The sequence below is a fragment of the Dromiciops gliroides genome, chromosome 4 (assembly GCF_019393635.1).
Source record: "Dromiciops gliroides isolate mDroGli1 chromosome 4, mDroGli1.pri, whole genome shotgun sequence".
NCBI classification, from domain to species: Eukaryota; Metazoa; Chordata; class Mammalia; order Microbiotheria; family Microbiotheriidae; genus Dromiciops; species Dromiciops gliroides.
The window spans coordinates 405,435,755-405,455,411 of NC_057864.1; the positions used below are offsets into that span (position 1 = coordinate 405,435,755).

Genomic DNA, 19,657 nt, shown 5'->3' on the forward strand with positions numbered 1-19,657 from the left:
TACTCCTTGGATTCTGTCCCAGCTGGAACCTTTCCCTGCCTCTGCCCATTGCCACATGCTATTTGTCTGTAGAGTCACTCTTGTCATCTTTAGGTCTACTTTATCTGCTGAGCTTAAAGTCCTGGTCTCAAAAGCTGGGATATTTTCTCTGCTGAGCCTCCACCTACAAGTTCTCTGGAGCTCATTTTTCACTGAACTACTTCTATCTGTTGGTTCTCCATTGCTAATTTTCCTCTGAGCTATTGCCATCTATTGGTATACCATTGACCTACTCCTATTTGAATTGCAGCTACAACACAGCAGGTCCCCACTGAATAAGCCTTTCAGCCTAAAGTCTCAGAGCTCTTTCAGCTGTTTTTGTGAGTCACATCTACAGCCTATTTTTCCTAGACTTCAAGATGCCCTTAGATGTCTGTCTTTTGAACTTTTACTTTTCTCGTATCTGTGACTTCTTCTGGCTTGCTGGCTTTTTGAGCTGGGGTGAGAGAATTCTTTTAAACTCCGATCATTCACCTGGCCACTGTCACTGAATCTGTGCAATTTTCCTGGGTTTTAATTTGACAACACTAAGGCAACATGGTGCTCTTGGTCCTGAATTCCTTTGCACAACAAAATCACTGCTTCCTGTGTGTATGTGTGGGGGTGTGTATGTTTATAATACACATATACTTAAGTACATATATACACACATATATAATCTACTTCCTCAGTAATACTATACAGAAACTTATAAAGGTAGGTGCTCAATAAATGTTGACTATTAACTTGACTAAAATGCCAATCACACTGTATAAGCAATGGAAAAAAGCTGTCCACGGATAATTAGGTTTATTCCATTTCAAGAAAAGTGATATGTCATTACTGAGTCATAGATCATTACATGGGTTTTTTAAGGTTTTATTTTTTAACACTACAAGAGAAACTGAATTCTTTGGTTTTGTTTTTCATTACAGAATTCATTTGAGTTTGAAATACCATAGAGCAGAACAAATGCCAACCTCTTTCTTATAAGTAAAAGAGTTATCACCAGAGCATGGTGCTAATGTGTTTAGGACTAATGAGGCCATTATAGACCTGTTAGCTGTGCATGGGGGAAGGAGAAAGAAGAAAACAAATCCTATGTTCCCTGGACCTAGCCTTGCACCTCACTTGCTGCTCCCTCTTAGACATGAGCACCACTGGTCACAATGGAGGGCACAATGAAAACCAATTCAAATACTGTGTTCTATTTATAATGGGTTGCTAGTGTTACCTTCACATTCAGTTTTATAAAATTAAATGTAGCTTCAAATTTTATAATAAATATAATGCAATACTCTTGAGACAGAGGAAATAAAAGAGAGGCTAATTTTCAATATACAAATTTCCCTATGAAAAGTTGTGATTGTTTTGGAGAATTTTTCATTATATCCATGTTATACACATTTAAAGTTGTGCATTTTTAAAGAATAACAAATTATGCCAATAACTTACATTACACGGAAACTTCATGAAAATGTCTCGTAAATATGTTTTTCAAGAAGAGTCAGGAGGCATTTGACATGGAATAACATCTTAAAATATGAAATGGATTATATCATGATAGTAGGTGACCCAGAAAGCTTGGTGATAGACCCAATTAAGTCAGATTATTCTGAGATAATTTAAAAATGAAATTGGAAAGAATACAACAATCATGAACAAATGGAATGAATCTGTATAAAACTGCTATTTTTGTTGCCTAACATCATATTCTCAAACTACATAAGTAAAAATGATATTAAGTAAAACAAGTAGAAATGAAGTTAAAGAAAACAAGGAAAGCTGTTTGACCAAACCAAGAAAACTTAAAGAAGATTTGAGCTAAAAGTACCACAGTTTTGAACAGGTTAATGGATCACATCTCAGAGATATCTGAAAGAGGGAAAAATATCTAATGCCCTGGGGTGGGGAGCAAAATAAGTACATCATGCACTGGAAGACCTTGGTTCAAATCTTGCTTCTCACATGATGGCCATGTGAAATGAGTAATTCATTTAACCTTTCTTTGTCTCAGTTTCTTCACCCCTAAAGTGGAGATAATAATGACTATAATTTACTTTCTGCACAGGGTTGTTGTGATGCTCAAGTGCCATACTCTATGAGAAATGGTTTGACATAGAGAGTGGCCTTTAACAAGTATTATTCTCCAGTAGGGCACATTTTTATAGTCACATAATTGAATCAAAAGAGCAGATAATCCAAGTTCTTACTCTGCTTGTTGTTTATAAATAATGAAAAAGCATTTGATTTGCAGAGTAAAATACTTTTTCACAAAGCCATATCCCATGTAATTGTCCAGCATTTTTGTCCAAGAAACTTTCTCCTGTGGAATTGTTAAAACAGTGCAGTGTTTCTTCAAAGATACAAAACATAATTTTGTTTGGTATGTCTCTGTGATTATTAATATCAAAACATAAAATATGCAGAAATGCATTAGCCATGTGTTAGGGAATTTACAGAACAGAGTCCAAGAGGGAGGAATCTTCTCTATAGATCATGAAGTCCTTTAGATGCTCCTGATCGTGAGTGACATTCTGATGACTTCGGTAAAAGGCAAAACACTGCAGAGTCTCCTAAATGGAAGTCCATAATCACTCAAAAGAAATGAGTTGAACTATCTATACTAGAAAAACTGAATGGATGAAGAATGCATATTGTCCAATATATGAGACATATAGATAGCCCACAGAAGTTGTCCACTGGTTTATCTCTGGATATATCTTCCAGATGGAAAAGGAAATGATTCAAGAATGAATAAGGTGGGGAGGGGTGGCTAGGTGGCACAGTGGATAAAGCACTGGCCTTGGATTCAGGAGGACCTGAGTTCAAATCCCGTCTCAGACACTTGACACTTACTAGCGGTGTGACCTTGGGCAAGTCACTTAACCCTCATTGCCGTACCAAAAAAAAAACCCCAAAAACAACAACAACAACAAAAAAGAATGAATAAGAGGAAGAATGTTGGTTGGCTTATATTTGGGATGTTGTGCTGTGCTTTTAATGATATCAAGGTTCACCTTGGAAAAAAAGTTTTTTAAGAGCAGAATTTTTCTGGTGATGTTACATACTATAAATCATAGAACATCAGATTCTCCGAAGAATTAAAATAATGGGTCACCAAAAGAAAATGGAAATGTGTGTGGCGGCATAAATATTACCAACAAAGGTGAATATGCAAGAAAGGGTAGTAAAATCATCAGAGATGGATAACCAGAAAATGTGTTGGGCCCGTCATGTGGGGAGAACAGGCAATAAATAGCACATGGACAATGTACTGACTTAATGTCAGACAACTAGCTTAAACTTTTTCTGACTCCCTTTAATGCTAGTGACTTTTCTCTTTTAATTATCTCCAATTTATCTTGACTCTGAGTTGTGTGTACTTATTTGCATGTTATCTTCCCCATTAGACTGATCTCCTTGAGGACTGATTGTTTTTTGCCTGTGTTAGAATCCCCAGTACTTAGCCCAGTGCCTGGGTATATAGTAGGTGTTTAATGCTGTCTGTCATGATTTGAAGAAGGCTTCTAGCACATTAGTTGGAATCTCTGTGGCAGACCTATGGAATGATGGAGAAAAGATTCACAAAGATTGAGAAAGCATGGATGATTTGTGATCTATCCCCATTTGAAGGATTACCCTCATGATTAAGCTTGCAGATCATCAAAGTAGGGACAAGTTGAAGTCTGTATTGTACTCAGAAGAAGAAGCAATTGTTAACCCCAGAAATACTTTTTATTTCCATGGGTTTATATTTTTTACATGCAAGCATAATCAGAGATTACATTACTTTTGAAAAAGTAGCTTATGTTTTGTCACCAAAGTCTAGTTTGCTACCATGCAATTTATCAGGCTACTAAGTACAGAATTCTTATTAAATTGAATGGGTGTTTTGGGGTGGGGCAGGGGGGAATCAGTGGATAAAAACTGTCGCTGGTGTATTGAAGCATCTATTTTAAAGTATGCTTCTTTGTTGACAACTTGGCATAGCCTTTCTTAATATGTTGGCAGTAAAGGATAATTATGTGTCTGTGCCTCTAGGGGTCCTGAAATCTTAAAATTCATTGGGAGGGAAGGCTCTTGATAATAGTCACAATGTTGAAACCAATGAATCTCTTTTACTTAGAAGTTGACTATTAAATGTAGTTTTTTTTCTATAAAAGATGTTAAATGGTATTTGTATTACTAAGAAAGTTAGGATTTTTTAATATCTCATTAAAACTGAAAAAAGAATCACTTGGCTGACTTTCTAATGACTATAATTTTATAACTGCTTTAGACTCATATTTGTTAAAGAATAAAAGGAAACTTTATTTTAAGAACTTGTTTGTTTGGGCTGAGATGCCAGTATTGCATCTAACTAGAATAAAACATTTGTTTGTAAGTTTTCAATTCAGAGAGACTGTTGTTTAAAATCTAATATGTCTGCCATTGTGTTTCCAAGGGGAAAATGTGATGGCAAATTCCCTAGTATGGTATCAACTCCTACTTACCCTCCCCAGCAACACACACAAAATAATGCATACATATTCTCTAATCCTCATAATTAACTTCTTATTGGAGGCCTGAATAAGAGGGAGAACTTCCCACTGAATAAACAGGTGCTCAAAAGACCTGTTATTTGTTGTTCATGCTCATTTTTACAAATATTTTCAGATATTCACATATTCTTATGTTTCAGAGATGCATTTGTTAGAATGAATCTGCTACTAAAATTAAGACATTAAGATGAAGTCTCTCCCCTCCCCAAGTGTTTTGAGGTTTTGGTTTTAAGACAAAAGTTCAATAATGTTAACTTTTTCAAAAGTAAAAAAAAAAATTGTTTTGAATTTACTTTCATTGAAAACGTTCCATCCAACTGGAGGGAAATTGTTGTTGTAGCTTTAATTTTGCCAACTTTTTCGTGGGTTTTTTTTGTTTGTTATTGCACTTAAATGATTTTTTTTGTCACATCCCTATCCTCAAAATGAATAATGTAATAAATATATTGGTAATTTGCTCATTTCTTTCTTTGTACTTTTACATCAATATTCTCTTTAAATAAATATTTGAGACAACTGATAAATAAATATTTGAGTCCTTGAAAATTCCTGCTTAGTATTTATCTTTGAGAATCCTCTTAATTTTTACTGTAATTTTAATTTATTTAGATAAATGATCAGCTATTCAACTAAAAATGTGAATCAACGTTTTCCAGCTGTATACAGGACTTTCTTTTTAAATGCCAATTTATGAAAGAATGGTGCCCACCCTATTCCCATCACTACCAGTTGCCAGGAATGACAGGCTGCAGTTACCTATTTCTGTGGAATACAAAATTAAGAATGTCTAAGTTTCAGTGGCTCTTGTCTCTTACACACGTGGAAATATACATGTTTTTAATAAAGGTTACAAATACCTGGAGATAAAGACATGTAAGTAGGAATCAGGTTGGAAACTTCTGTAACTCCAAGTCTTACTTTAAGGGGGAAAAATGCATCATTTAATGGACTCCCAGTTCCTGATCACCGTTGTGGGGTAGATACTAAATGAACAGTCATTTGTTGAAATAGACTGTATATCATTCATACCAGATCTAGTCAAAGTCTATTTCAAAGTAATGACTCCCTTACAATAGGGACTACTCAGCTATATTTAAAAGTCCCAATCCAAAGTTAATGCCCACCAAGAAGGAGAAGAATACAGAAATGTAGAGCTACTTCAGCTTATAATTTTAAATGCATCTGAAATCCTATTAATAATCTGTAGTTCATTTTCAGAATTTTCACCAGAATTGTATCACCAAACATTTTTTTTATGAATTCCATTTTGAAAATTGTTCCAGTGATAATCGCCAAAGAGCATATTAGGGCATCTGTGCAGACCAAGGGAAAAGTGGCACAGAAGTCCATCTGCTCACCAGCTAATAGCAATATTTGGAGGCATCAAAAGCCATTATTAATTGACCTTGGCAACTTGGTTTTAAAAAAAATCTTCCATATGCATTTTAGTGCAGATGGTGATCGCCCCAGAACTGTTGCTTCAAGCCAGAGATCACAAGCTATTTTAAAAAGAGCATATCCCTCGACATTCTTCCTAGTGATCATGGCCCATTAACAGTACTAAACTCCAGAGGGAGAGTGAGGCTAGTCAAGAACTCTGCTTGGCTGCTTCAGGGCAGAGCCAGTATTCCGCAGTCTATTGCACTAATTATGCGCTCTTGATGAGATCATTAGAGGACAATAAAGGAAAATGAAAACAGTTTGCAATATGTGTGGACAAATTTTCACATAGAAGAATTTCAGTTTGTATTTAAATGCTGAGTAGATACTTCCTGTTATGAAAAAGGTCAATAATTTCTGGAAGTTAAATCTTTCATTTTCAGTTGGGAAAGGTAGTAGAAGATAGAAAGAGCACTTAGAATCAGAAAGACCAGAGTTTAGGTCTTATCTCTGAGTCTTACTACTAGTGTGACCATGGATAAAACAATTAATATAGTCAAGTCTCAGTTCCATCATCAATGAAATAGAAATGATGACTGTGTTTGCCTCTCAGGGTTAGCATAAGGGTCAAATGAGATAGCATATATGGAGTACTTTGCAAATGTTAAAGAAATGTTTAAATGTCAGCCATTATTATTATGTCAATTTGTATGTTAATTCTACCACTGAAGGGAAGCATGATCTAGTTTGACAATTTGTATCTGAGGATTAAGTGCTTCAATTGATTTAATTTGGTGCTCGCCACCTGAGTGTCTGTGTTGCATTATTGCTTCGGTATTTTTATCAGTTTGTTGTTGTAAAAAATTTCCTCCCTAGTGTTTCACCACAGCAATGGCATTTTGGTGGTAGAGGAGGGTGAAGTGTTTACAGTTCTCTAGGGCTGTTTAGAATATCAAGAAAGAAGCCATAGGAGTGACATCTATTTCTTAGAAACTGGAAGTGCAGCTCCCATAAGGTGAGTCAGTAGTTCCATCAAGAATGTCCAAGAGTAGCTTCAAATGAGTGTGGAACTTGTGAGCTGTTGCTGTTGTTCAGTTGTTTGAAAATAGCTTTGATCCTGTAAAAGTTTGGCTTCTGTGCCAAAGTATTACATGTTTTGCCTTCATTGGTGGTGGTGGTGGTGGTTGTTGAATCATTTCAGTCATGTCTAACTCTTTGTGATCCCATTTGGGATTTTCTTGCCAAAGATACTGGACTAGCTTGCCACTTCCTTCTCCAGCTCATTTTACAGACGGGGAAATGGAGGCAAATAGAGTTAAATGACTTACCAAGGGTCACACAGCTAGTAAGTGTCTGAGGCCAGATTTTAACTTGGGAAGATGAGTCTTCCTGACTCCAGACCCCAGCCTCTACCCACTTAGCCACTTAATTATTGCATTATCCCTTTGTTATTTTTATCAATAAGCACCTACATACTATTCTCTCCTGTTTAAACCTAGGTTGGGGGTAGGTTGGTAGAGAAGAGATAGTGCAAATGAAATGCAATGAACATTAAAATGGAAGTCAAGAACCTTATACTTCTCTGATCCTTAATGTCCTTCTCTGTAAAATGAGGGAGTTGAATTAAAAGATCCCTAAGTTTCTTCCACCTGTACAATTCTATACTTGTCTGAAACCTTAGATGATGATAATGAGTTTTTTAATGCTTCCTTAAAAACCCAAATACATCTTGAATTTTAACTGAATGGTCTGTCAGTAATATTTATGTTAACACAAAAATCACATTTCTTCAACAAAATCTCTCCATTCAAATTACAATTATAAAATATATGCTATAATTATATATTCTGTAATATAGAATATAGAATTTTACTCTTATTTCCAATTTAATCATGCTAATCCTTGGGAGTTCAAAGAAGAGGAATGTTCTCAAACTTTCATCATTTTACAACTCAAAAAATTCAAAATAATGTAGGCAAATTGAATGAATGGCCCAATTAAATAGGATGAAAGTCAATAAAGACAAACATAAAGCCCTGTTTTGGCAAGTAATCAAACTATAAATACAAAAGAAAAAAAAGAAAAACAGTTTTATTTGGTATAAAAGAAAAATAACTAGGGGCACCTAGGTGGCACAGTGGATAGAGCACCGGCCCTGGAGTCAGGAGGACCTGAGTTCAAATGCTTCCTCAGGCACTTAATACTAGCTGTGTGACCCTGGGCAAGTCACTTAACCCCGATTGCCTCACAAAACAAAACAAAAAAGAAAGAAAAAGAAGTAGAGGGTTTAGATTAGTGAACCTGAACATGCATCAGCAATAAAGTACAGATGAAAAAATTCTCTGTTTTGTAGTGTATCAACAATAGCATGTCATGTAGCAAATTTATTCTTTGTGCATCATTGTAAAATGTGATATGTTTAGTCTTGGAACCTATGTTCTGAGCATGGCAGGAATGGGGTGATCTTGAAGAAGATAGAGAAGAGAGTGCCAAAATGATGAGAAATTAGAAGGTATGATTTAGGAGACAGCAGAAGATCTTTTTTGCACCAAGAAATTGTGTCCATAGAAGACTAAGTAATATGAAAAAGAAACTTTTATCTAGGGCTTCCCCTTGGGAGTACCAAAGTCTTCAAAGAGAAGGGCTGAAAGGAATAGTTCTTCATTATCACTATGACTTGGTCATTGGAGCATAGCATAGCATAATAGTCATAAAAAAAAATCAGTACATCCTACGAGGTGTTGACCTGGTTTACTTTCCTTAGTCTAACACATATACACACACAGAGACACACACTCTCTCTCATATCCTCTCTCTCTCTCTCTCTCTCTCTCTCTCTCTCTCTCTCTCTCTCTCTCTCTCCCCCCCTTCCCCCCTCTGTCTCTGTGTCTGTGTGTGTGTCTGTCTCTCTCTCTCTCTCTCTCTCTCTCTCTCTCTCTCTGTCTCTGTCTCTGTCTCTCTCTCTCTGTGTCTCTCTCTCTCTGTGTGTCTCTCTCTGTCTCTCTCTGTGTCTCTCTCTGTCTCTCTCTCTCTGTCTCTCTCTCTCTCTCTTTCCCCCCCTCTCCCTCCCTCCCTCCCTCCTGCCCTCCCTCCCATGGAACTTACTGTTGAAAAGTGAGATTGAAAGAACTAAAGGCCTCCAGACCAAAGAGACATACCTAAAGGATGACATAATAGAAGATTATGAAGGTTCTTATAAGGATAAATTATCTTTATTTGTTTTCTGGTGCGACAAACAATAAAAATGAAAAATAATGATCAACTACATAAGGTTAAACATCAGCCTTTTCCTGAACCTACAGCAATTGATCTTAGAAGATTATCAAGTCTCTTATATTTTTAATACCTAAGAATTAGCCTCCCAAAGGGATAGATTTTGGATTAGCTAGGGCTCTGGATAAAAGATCCAGAGTCCACACTGAGAGTGTCAGAGATTATTTTGTTCTCTAGATCTTTATCCCATCATCTGCAAGAAACTAAATTTCTCTTATTTGGATAAACCTGTGCTTCTTCCTCCTACCTATGATCCTTGTTCTACTTAAGCATGAAAAACGTCAGAATAATACCCTATAAAAAATAATTGGTGGGGGGACAGCTAGGTGGTGCAGTGGATAAAGCACTGGCCCTGGATTCAGGAGGACCTGAGTTCAAATCCAGCCTCAGACACTTGACACTAGCTGCAATTATTATGATTGTTATCATTATTATTATCATTATTATTATTATTAGCATTGGCAGGAGACCTGCAACTGAAAATCAATAGTCCAAACTCATTAACCAGGAATTAGATACCTCTGTGAAATATCCAGCACCTCGCTCAGTGCTTAGGGCAGCTAGGTGGCACAGAGGATAGAGGGTAGGGCCTGGAGTCAGGAAGCCTCATCTTTCTGAATTTCAGTCTGGCCCTGACACTTATTAGCTTTGTGACCCCATTTGGGGTTCTCTTGACAAAGAAACCACAGTGGTTTACCATTTCCTTCTCCAGCTCATTTTACAGATGAGGAAACTGAGGCAAACAAATGAATTGCCCAGGGTCACACAGCTCTTCTTTGGAGAATGATAATCTTGTCAGTCTAGAAGTGTGGTCTATGTGTATTCTAATTAGTCTCTTCAGCTTAGTTCCTACACCTATTGGAAAACTCTACCTTCCCTCCTTCAGGCTGTGTTTCAGTGGTCTCCTAGCTCATGAACACAATGGAATCATGTACATAATCACAGCTTGAATGTGTATAAGGGGCTCTTCTTATTTGCTTGAATGCAGAAGTTATATTTACTCAAAGCAATTAGTCTCTGATGTGTGTACTTCTCAGTCCTAGGTAGATGAACACCAATCTTTAGGTACAACCCAAATCAGTATGCTCCACATCATAGTAGGATGAAATCTTCTTCTCATGTGTGTCTGTCGTTCATCTTATATCTACCAATTCTCCCCTTTGTCCCTCTCTCCTCCAATTTATGCCTGGCAGTTTGTGTCGTTGGAACACAGCTTGTGCATGTGTGAAAAAAGGAGATTAATTGGACAAATCACCAGCTTGGTATCTTTTGGCAGTGTTGAATATGCAGAACAGTAAAATATCGTGTGGAAATTGTGGTTTGTTGTCTATCACTATCTCTAAGGATGACTGTAAGAAATGAATAATTATAAACACTCTTGGAAAACTTAGGTTCCTTGTAAATGCCAAATAAAAGCACTAATCTCAAGGATTTGTTAGTCTAGTGTAATTCTTTGGCTTTTGCCTTCATTCCCTTTTCTTTTCTAGTTGATAAATACAAAACAAAACAAAGAAATCCCCTCAGCTGACTCCAACCCTATCACCCACAAATTTTCTCCAATACCTAGCAAGTAGAAGACACTTCAGTATCTGTTGAATGAAATTGAATTGTTGCGGTCCTACTTTGCCCTTGATTCTGCAAGGTCCTTCTTCTCCCCCCCACCCCCCATTCAGTTTAAGGCCGTCTCCAAACCATTGATATGCTGCTGCTTCTTCTTTTTGCACATCCTCTCATATATAATCATCATAACTCACTTTATAAAAGCAAAACACCCTGCTCACAAGCCTGTGAGGTTTGTATTATAAGTAGTATCACCATTTAATAAATAGTAAGTTGACATTTTAAGGAGTGAAATGCCATATAAAAAGTAACATAGGTAGTAAATGTCAGAACTAGTATCAAATCCTAGGTTTCTTAACTTCAGTTACCTGAGCTAGGAGCCACCAATAATCCATAATGTCATCCAATGAATTTGTGTTCAATTCTATTCTCAACTTCTTTTTTTCTGGACACGGTATTTTCAGTGTCCTAGGGAACTCTCAGGTGAGGAAACCTTGTCTGCTAATGTAGCACCTTACCTGTTCTGCAATTTGGTCTTAGTTGCTTGGGGCCCTAAGAAGTTAAGTGACTTTACTTTACCAGGATGTATCAAAGGTGGAACTTGAACACAGGTCTTCTGATTCCAAGCAATTCTCTCTCTCTCTCTCTCTCTCTCTCTCTCTCTCTCTCTCTCTCTCTCTCTCTTTTTGCTACACAATGAGGGTTAAGTCACTTGCCCAGGGTCACACAGCCAGTAAATATCAAGTGTCTGAGGCCAGATTTGAACTCAGGTCCTCCTGAATCCAGGGCCAGTGCTTTATCCACTGCGCCACCTAGCTGTCCCTTCAAAGCAATTCTTAATCTCCTATGCCAACCTGTCTCCCTAGCTGCCTCCCTATTTTCAATGGAGTTCTCAAAAGTCCGTCTTCAAAAAACTTTTTTTTAAATTTGCCTGTAGAAAATGGGTTATAGGTGGGAATTAGTTTGAGAAGAGAAGAGTAAGCGCAAATACAGCTGATCACTTTCCAAGGTCGTCATTTGAATAAATGGAATTGTAAATTCCTTGATGAGAAGGGTTATTCCATATACTTCCTTTGTATTCTCCACAGAACCCAGCACAATGCTGAACAGAGATTGCTTCAGTAAACAATAGCATGCTTATTAAATGCGAAATGAATGAATGAAAAAAATCTTAGGTAAAGAGCAGAAGTAGTAACACTATTAGAATGTATTTACTCACTGGTAACTAGCTTGGTAGCTTTAAACTAGGGGAAAAGAAACAATGCTTCTGCAGTAGAAAGGTGTTAAAACTTGTATGACCTTGGTGAAGTCCTTTAACCTCTGTTGGTCTTCAGTTTCTTCATCTTCATTAAAGGAACACATTGGACTATATTGCCTCTGAGGTCACTTCTAGCTCTGGCACTATAATTCAGTGTTATTTAATTACAGGAAATGTTTGCTTTCAATGGAAAATGAATAGGGAAGAGAAAGTCGAAACCAGAGAATTAGAGACAGTGTAGTCACTTCTGAGATAGGGTAGGAAAAAATGGGTGTTAGTAATTCCCATCTACAGTTGAACTTGTGTATGCCTTGTTGAACTGAACCTCTAAACCTCTTTCACCCATCATTAATTATGACTTCAGATGAGGAAAAGCAATATGAGCTGATGAACCCTTAAAGAGCAAAGAATTCATTTTCATGCAAATAGCCATGGTAATAAAAACCAGAAGATAAAAGTGGGAAAAATAAAATGAGGTAGGATGTGTTCCAGAGAAAGGTACTATAATGTGGGGTGTTACTTAGAATTGAATAGTTGGCAGCAATAGCTTCTTAAGTTGGTGTTTTAAACTTTAAAAAAAAAAATTTATGCACTGAGGGAGGGATAGGTAGAACATAACCCTTAATTTCATTGCTTCTATAGAACCTCAGGTCCTTAAAATGATTTAAATATGCAATTTTAGATTAAACTTATTGGGAAACAAGTTTACAAACTCAAATGGTAAACCCATACCGCCAGCCATGTCATTAGATGGTAGCAGCCATGATATTAGGGTGCTGTAAACTATCTATTGCTATTTTCAAGCCGAAAAGTCCTTTTCCTCTTCTCCTTAAGTTACATCAATGTATTTCAGGACCGTAGGCAAGTATTTCATATCATTAACTGCTTCTGTAGCATACAGTAGGTGTGGCTCATGACACTGAATCTCGATACCTTAATATTGCTCTGTGTTCTAAAAGTGTAAATTTCCCCCCCAAAGCCAGGCTAAAGTCCCTCAGTTCGATTATTTAAATTTTCAGAAGGAAAACTGTGAGGCAGTATTGTGAGTTTTGCCTCGGTGAAGGTGAGCTATCATTTTATCAGCAGTAATGGATGAACTAGGCACTAATTATAGTAATGAACCATGGATAATCCAATGCTATCTCAGATTTGTCACCTTTTCTTTTGCTTTAGCACATTTTGGAGAGCACCGAAATTAGGGGATGAGAAATGAATTTAGGGCTAACACATAGAGAAAGATTCCATAAGGCAAGATTAGAAGGCCCAGCTGGGAGGAAGTGGGGGAAAAATATCTCATTTGGCTTCTAAGACCTAGCATTATGACTCTGGGTAGTCCCTAGTTTGTAAGCAGAATGTGTTCCAAAAGTTCATTTTTAAGTCACTAGTTTGGGGTTTGGAACACATTCTGCATAGACATACTGTTATAAATGGTACTATGTTTTCCAGGCTAACCCAGAGAAGCCAATTTAATGTAGTTGAAATATGGTGGTCCCTTATTCCTTCACACTCCAGGACTCAGGCAGTCTTCTCTTTCACCGTGAGCAGAACTGGCTGTACACACGATATTTATAGAACTCAGAAGTTCATATAAATAGGGGTGGGGTTAGGGGTTCAGGAGGGTGCAAAGCAAGAAGCACTCAGGACTCTGGAATCAGAAGACCCCTGTTCAGTTCCTAGTTCCGACACCCCCCAGTTTTGGGACAGTTAAACAAGCAACTTAATACTAAAGTTCCTTGATTTAACATAGTAGAATGTAATACCTTTTGGGAAAGTCTCAAAAACTTCTGCCATTTCCTAAGAGATATCTGGGGAATTGGGAGCATGAAAGAGTTGTATATCCTACAAATATAGGAGTTTCTTTTACTGAGTTATACTTCTGTGATTCTCACTTCAATATACTTACTTGTTTATGAGAAAATAGAGTGCACCAAAGCATTTGGGCATAGAAATTCCTTCAGAATGCTCTGGACATTTTTTTTTTCATTTCTTCATAGCTGTAGCACAACTCTGTGGATGATTCATAAATATTAATAGTCATCTTTCTAAAAGTAAGCATGCCTAGGACTTAGGTGATACTCATGATACTTGCTAAAGACTGGAATTCCTTTAAGTATGTACTGACATAGTACTCAAAGAAAGTTTATTTTTAAAATGGATTAGGGCTGGACACCACTTGAACAGTAAGTTCTGCTTTATAGCAGCTATCATATTCCAGATAGTCAATAAATATTTACTGACAAGAGATCCCTTGGAGTATATAAACTGTGTGCTCAACTTTGGCCCTTGAATGACTATCTCTTCTTTTCTCCAGTGTATACCAAATTTAACACTGGGAACAATAACAATGAGCAAAATGTTCTGAGTCAATGCACTCTACTTTAGAAGTATATTGGAGGGGCAGCTAGGTGGCGCAGTAGATAGAGCACTGGCCCTGGATCCAGGAGAACCTGAGTTCAAATCCGGCCTCAGACACTTAACACTTACTAGCTGTATGACCCTGGGCAAGTCACTTAACCCCAATTGCCTCACCAAAAACAAAACAAAACAAAACAAAAGTGTATTGGACACTTTGGGAAGTTACATCAATAGTTTTCAACCTGGAATTGTGGTGCAGTAGAAAGAACCCTGAATTTGAGTCAGGTGTAGGTCCATATTCCATGTCTGTTCTGTACTATCTGTGTGATCTTGAGCAAATTATTTAATCCATCTAGGACTTAGTTGTCCTCATTTTTAAAATAAAGGGCTTGGCAATTTGGAATTACACTAAGAAAGTTATTTAAATACATGTACCCTTTGGTCTAGAAGTCTTACTGATAAGCATATACCACAAGAAAGTCAAAGATGGAAAGGTCCCACATACCAAAATATTCATAGCATGACTTGTTATGGTAGGAAATAAAATATTTTCCCACAGGATATGAAACATATTAAATTCCATAAGAAAAACTCATATGAAAAATTCAGAGAAGCATGGGAAGATATATGAAATGATTTGGATTAAAGTAAGCAGGACCAGAAAGAAATCATGTGCATAATGACTACAACACTGTAAATGGAAAAGTAAAAAACAACAACAACAACAAAAAAAAAAAAAAAAACCTGCACCTCAACACGCTATAATTTTTTTTTTTTTTTTTTTTTTTTTTTTTTTTTAGTGAGGCAATTGGGGTTAAGTGACTTGCCCAGGGTCACACAGCTAGTGAGTGTTAAGTGTCTGAGGCCAGATTTGAACTCAGGTACTCCTGACTCCAGGGCCAGTACTCTATCCACTGCGCCATCTAGCTGCCCCAACACGCTATAATTTTAACGACAAAACTTGGATGCAGAGAAGAGAATATGGACCCCCCCTCCCTTTCCTTCTTGGCAGAGACAGAGTACTGTGAATATGGAACATTGCATGAGCTATAATATTTGGTTGATGTATTGATTAGTTTTATTGAACTACTTTTGTCTTTTTAGTAAATAAGGGGAAAGGTTATATGTAGAAATTAAGGTTATTTTAAATAATTTTTATTTATTTAGAATTTTTACCCCGAGTTACGTGTAAAAATAATTTCAACATTGATTTTTAAAACTGTGTTCCAAATTCTCTTCCTCCCTCTCTGATTAAAAAAAAAAAGAAAATGTCAATGAAAAAATTACTAGATGATTAGACTAGATGATCTCTACATCCCTTCCCAGATCTAACAGCCCTAAATTGTGTGTTCCTGTGTGAAAAATGTAAAGGACAACATGTTTTAATTGATAGTCAGTAAGACCTGAGTTCAAATCTTGCCTCTAATATGTAATAGCTATATAACTGTGAACAGGTCACTTGATCTTTCATTGCCTATAAGAATATATATTGAAGACAAACTGCTAATCTGCATCAACAAAGGGAATTTCCCATCATGGGAGTTCCCCACACAAAAGAAATTATGGTCCAAATCAAAAAATGAACAAAATTATATAAAAGCTACCTTCTTATAATCTTGGCATGTCACCAAAAAAGATGCCATTTTTCTCATCCTTTCCTTATATTCTAATTGAGTACTTGTTCTTAGTCTAGAACCTTGAGATAGAAACCATTCTTCATTTCCCACGGAGTACCTAGGATAGTCCCTAAATAATAGGCAGTCAACAATTTTCCCCATAATTATTTCCTAGGATAGACGGTCAGCATATACTTGAGTCCCACCTTGTCAGCTGCCTATTGGACATCTCTGCCTGGCATTCCACTGGAAAATGTAATTCGTCATCTTCTGTCTCATCCAAACCTGCTTCTCCCTGTCATGTCCCTATTTCTATTCATGGTACTATCATTTTCCTATTCACTCAGTCTCAAAATGTTAACTCATCTGTCATGACCAGTCAGTTACCAAATCTTGTCAATTCTACCTCGGCCTTATTCCTCCAGCTTATCTCAGTGCTCATGTGGATACTATTCTAGTTCAGGCCTCCAGCATCACTTGCTGTTTTAGTAGTTTCCTGGCTAATGTTTGTGATTCCCTTCTCCACTCTTCTCTAAGTAATCTTCTAAGACATTGATCAATTCCCTACTTAAAAATCATCAGTTACATCCTGTCTTTTCTGAAGCATAAGATATAAAATCATCGAATTGTCAGTGGTTAAAGCCTTCCAGAATTTGTCTCCTGATTGTCTTTCCCAAGTTACTTCACATTGCACCCTTTCAGCCATCTAACAAGTTTCAATCAAACTGGACTAAGTATTCCACGCACTCAACATGCTATCTTCTATGTCCATGCATTCAAAATTGCCCTCCTCCAGAGCTAGAACACACTCCATTACCAGCTCTGCCTTTGAAAATATCTGCCTTCTTAAAGTCTTATCTCAAATGCTACCTTCTCTATGCAACTTTCTCTGATACCTTCTGATGAAAATGCTACCTCCCTTTTCTTTTTTCTTTTTCTTTTCTTTTCTTTTCTTTTCTTTCTTTCTTTTTTTTTTTTTTTGCAGGGCAATGAGGGTTAAGTGACTTGCCCAGGGTCACACAGCTAGTAACTATCAAGTGTCTTGAACTCAGGTACTCCTGAATCCAGGGCCGGTGCTTTATGTACTGCACCACCTAGCTGCCCCCTCCCTTTCCAAACTTAGTAAAAGTACCTTGTCTGGATTTCTCCTTTTCCTCTTTAACACACTACTACTTTGTATTGAATTTATCTGTGTCCTTATAGTATTTATCCCCCTCATTGAATATGAGTTCCTTAAAGTAAGAGACAATGTAATTCTTCCTCTTTGTCAGTATAGTTAGTATTGCTTTATGCATAATAAATACTAAATAAATGTTTATTCCATTGAGTTTTTTTAAAGTAAAGAAAGAATAACTATGGTGATCCATATTATATAACTAATATAAAATAACATATAACTAATTGGTGTATCCTAATAACAAATAATATCTGGAATATTAAGTAATTACATCAGAAAAATTTATAGTCTTTCCCAAAGATGAAAGGGAAAACATATTACAAGGTCCATGGCTCCAAATTCCATGTAATAGCTCTAGATCACCCAACTCTTTTCAAGCCATATTTTCTAAGGCCATTGGTCAGCAAATCTACCAACAAATACCCTTTCCATCAGCAGACTGAAAACTTCTATTACGATACCTACTTTTATTAAAAGAAAATCTCTATTTGTCCTTTTTTTATAGTCCAGCTTGGATGACAAACTATTTTGTGAATAAAATCTTGCCCGTGCAATTCAGTATCTTATTTCATTAAAATAAGATCATATTTCACAGGGACAGAAAAATTCCCATCTTATCCTTTTGGAATTTTGGACTAAAACCATTCAAAAAATTCTTAATGTTATTTGAGCTTAATTTTGTGAAATATCTTATTGAAGAACATTGTAAAAAATTCAGTATTCTATCACAGCTTTGCTTTTCCTTTTTTCTTTCCAAAAAATGTAATTGTTTTTGTTTTGGAACCAATAACATCACCTGCCTAAATAATGTTATATAATTGAACTGCTGTTGTATTCATAGCCATTCAGATGTAAAATGAAATAAATTAATATGGTTTTCAAAAGGGGGCTTCATCTATGCTTCTTTTCATTGCCTTTACTCAGTGCTATGTAAGTATGTGTCAAATGGTAAAGCTAGAAGCATCTCCTGCTCTAATATCCTATAGGGAAAAGCCATCTGATATAATAGGAGATGTATTGGACTAAGACTCAGGACTGGTCTAAATATTGGAATTCTTTTTTTTTAAGTTTTTCTTTTGTTCCTGGGAGTTGCCAAATATTAACTTAATTTCTATAATGGCTAACTTCCTATTGTTTAACTTAATTATTAAAATGTCCAAGAAGACACAATGTATATTTTTTATTAAATTGGTCAGTCTTTTTTTTTTCTTGTCTTTGCTTAGTTTATGGCAAACCTTAATTTTGTGAACAGTGATAAGACTTTTTCATGCTTTTCATGAAGACTTTCACAGTTATGACTTAAAATAGAAATTAAGTTAAACTATTACTTTGCCCCTTATTTCAATTTGCATTCGGATTCCCTCACCTCTCTGTAAGGAGATGGGAAATATGTTTCATCATAAGTCCTCTAGAATCATGGTTGGTCATTGCATTTATCCGTGTTCCCAAATCCTTCAAAGTTCTTATTGTAATGTTCTTATTGTATAAATTGTTCTCCTGGTTCTGCTTTCTTTCACTCTGCCTCTGTTCATAGAAGTCTTCCTAGGTTTTCTGAAATTATCCTTTCATCATTTCTTATAGTACAATCTTATTTCATCACATTCAAATGCCATAACTTGTTCAGTCATTCCCCAAATGATGGGCAACCCCTCAGTTTCCAATCCTTTGCCATCGTGAAAAGAGCTGCAAAAAATGTTTTTGTACATATGGGTCCTTTCCCTCTTTCTTAATCTTTTTGAGTATATTCACCTAATATTTGTTATTACTTCCCACTCATTTTTTAATTTGTCTCTGCCAGTAAAAGAGATTCATGATCATTAAAATATATCATATTTTCCATTGCATATTGATTTCTGTATGTGTGTATCTATCTCTGTCTATATATCCCAAAAGCATATATAGTTTTGGTCCTCAACTGTAACTACTTCATACCTGTTATAATGAATTTCTGATTGCATTATCTATCATTTCACTATCTCAGTCACTTGATCCACCATTAGTCTCTCTGCCTCATGTAAGTCTTAATCTCTAACCTGACTGACCAAGCTCTTATTTTCATAATTGATATCTATTCACCTGTTCACCCTCTAATTTTCTTTCTGAATATTCATTTGCAATTCATAGACTACCAACCCTGTTCCCCAGCTCTACACACTGAATCCCTACCCTTTTCCTAGGACATGACCTTAAATTAACCAGGTATAGTATGACTTGCCTATGCAACAAAGTGCATATTAGAGCAGATGCTTGCTATCAGAGGTAGAAGTCAAGAAAACAGCGATCAAGGAAAATACAGGCATAATTAGGTCTAGCAGGGTTAGATGGTAAAAGGTCCCTTACCTAACGTAGAAGCAGTCCAGTAAACTTGCATGGCTTCTATTGAAAGAAAATGCTCTGCAATAGTGAAGACAGACTTGAGCCAAGAACTTCACAGGTATTTTTCCTACAAATTTTGTCTCTTTGAATAGTAAGATTC

At 36.4% G+C, this 19,657-nt stretch overlaps 1 protein-coding gene across 1 annotated transcript in view; it reads left to right on the top strand.

Moving 5' to 3' along the window:
* The window catches only part of PACRG (parkin coregulated), a 652,064-nt gene that overhangs the window by 436,177 nt on the left and 196,230 nt on the right, over positions 1–19,657 (top strand). The window lies entirely within an intron of this gene.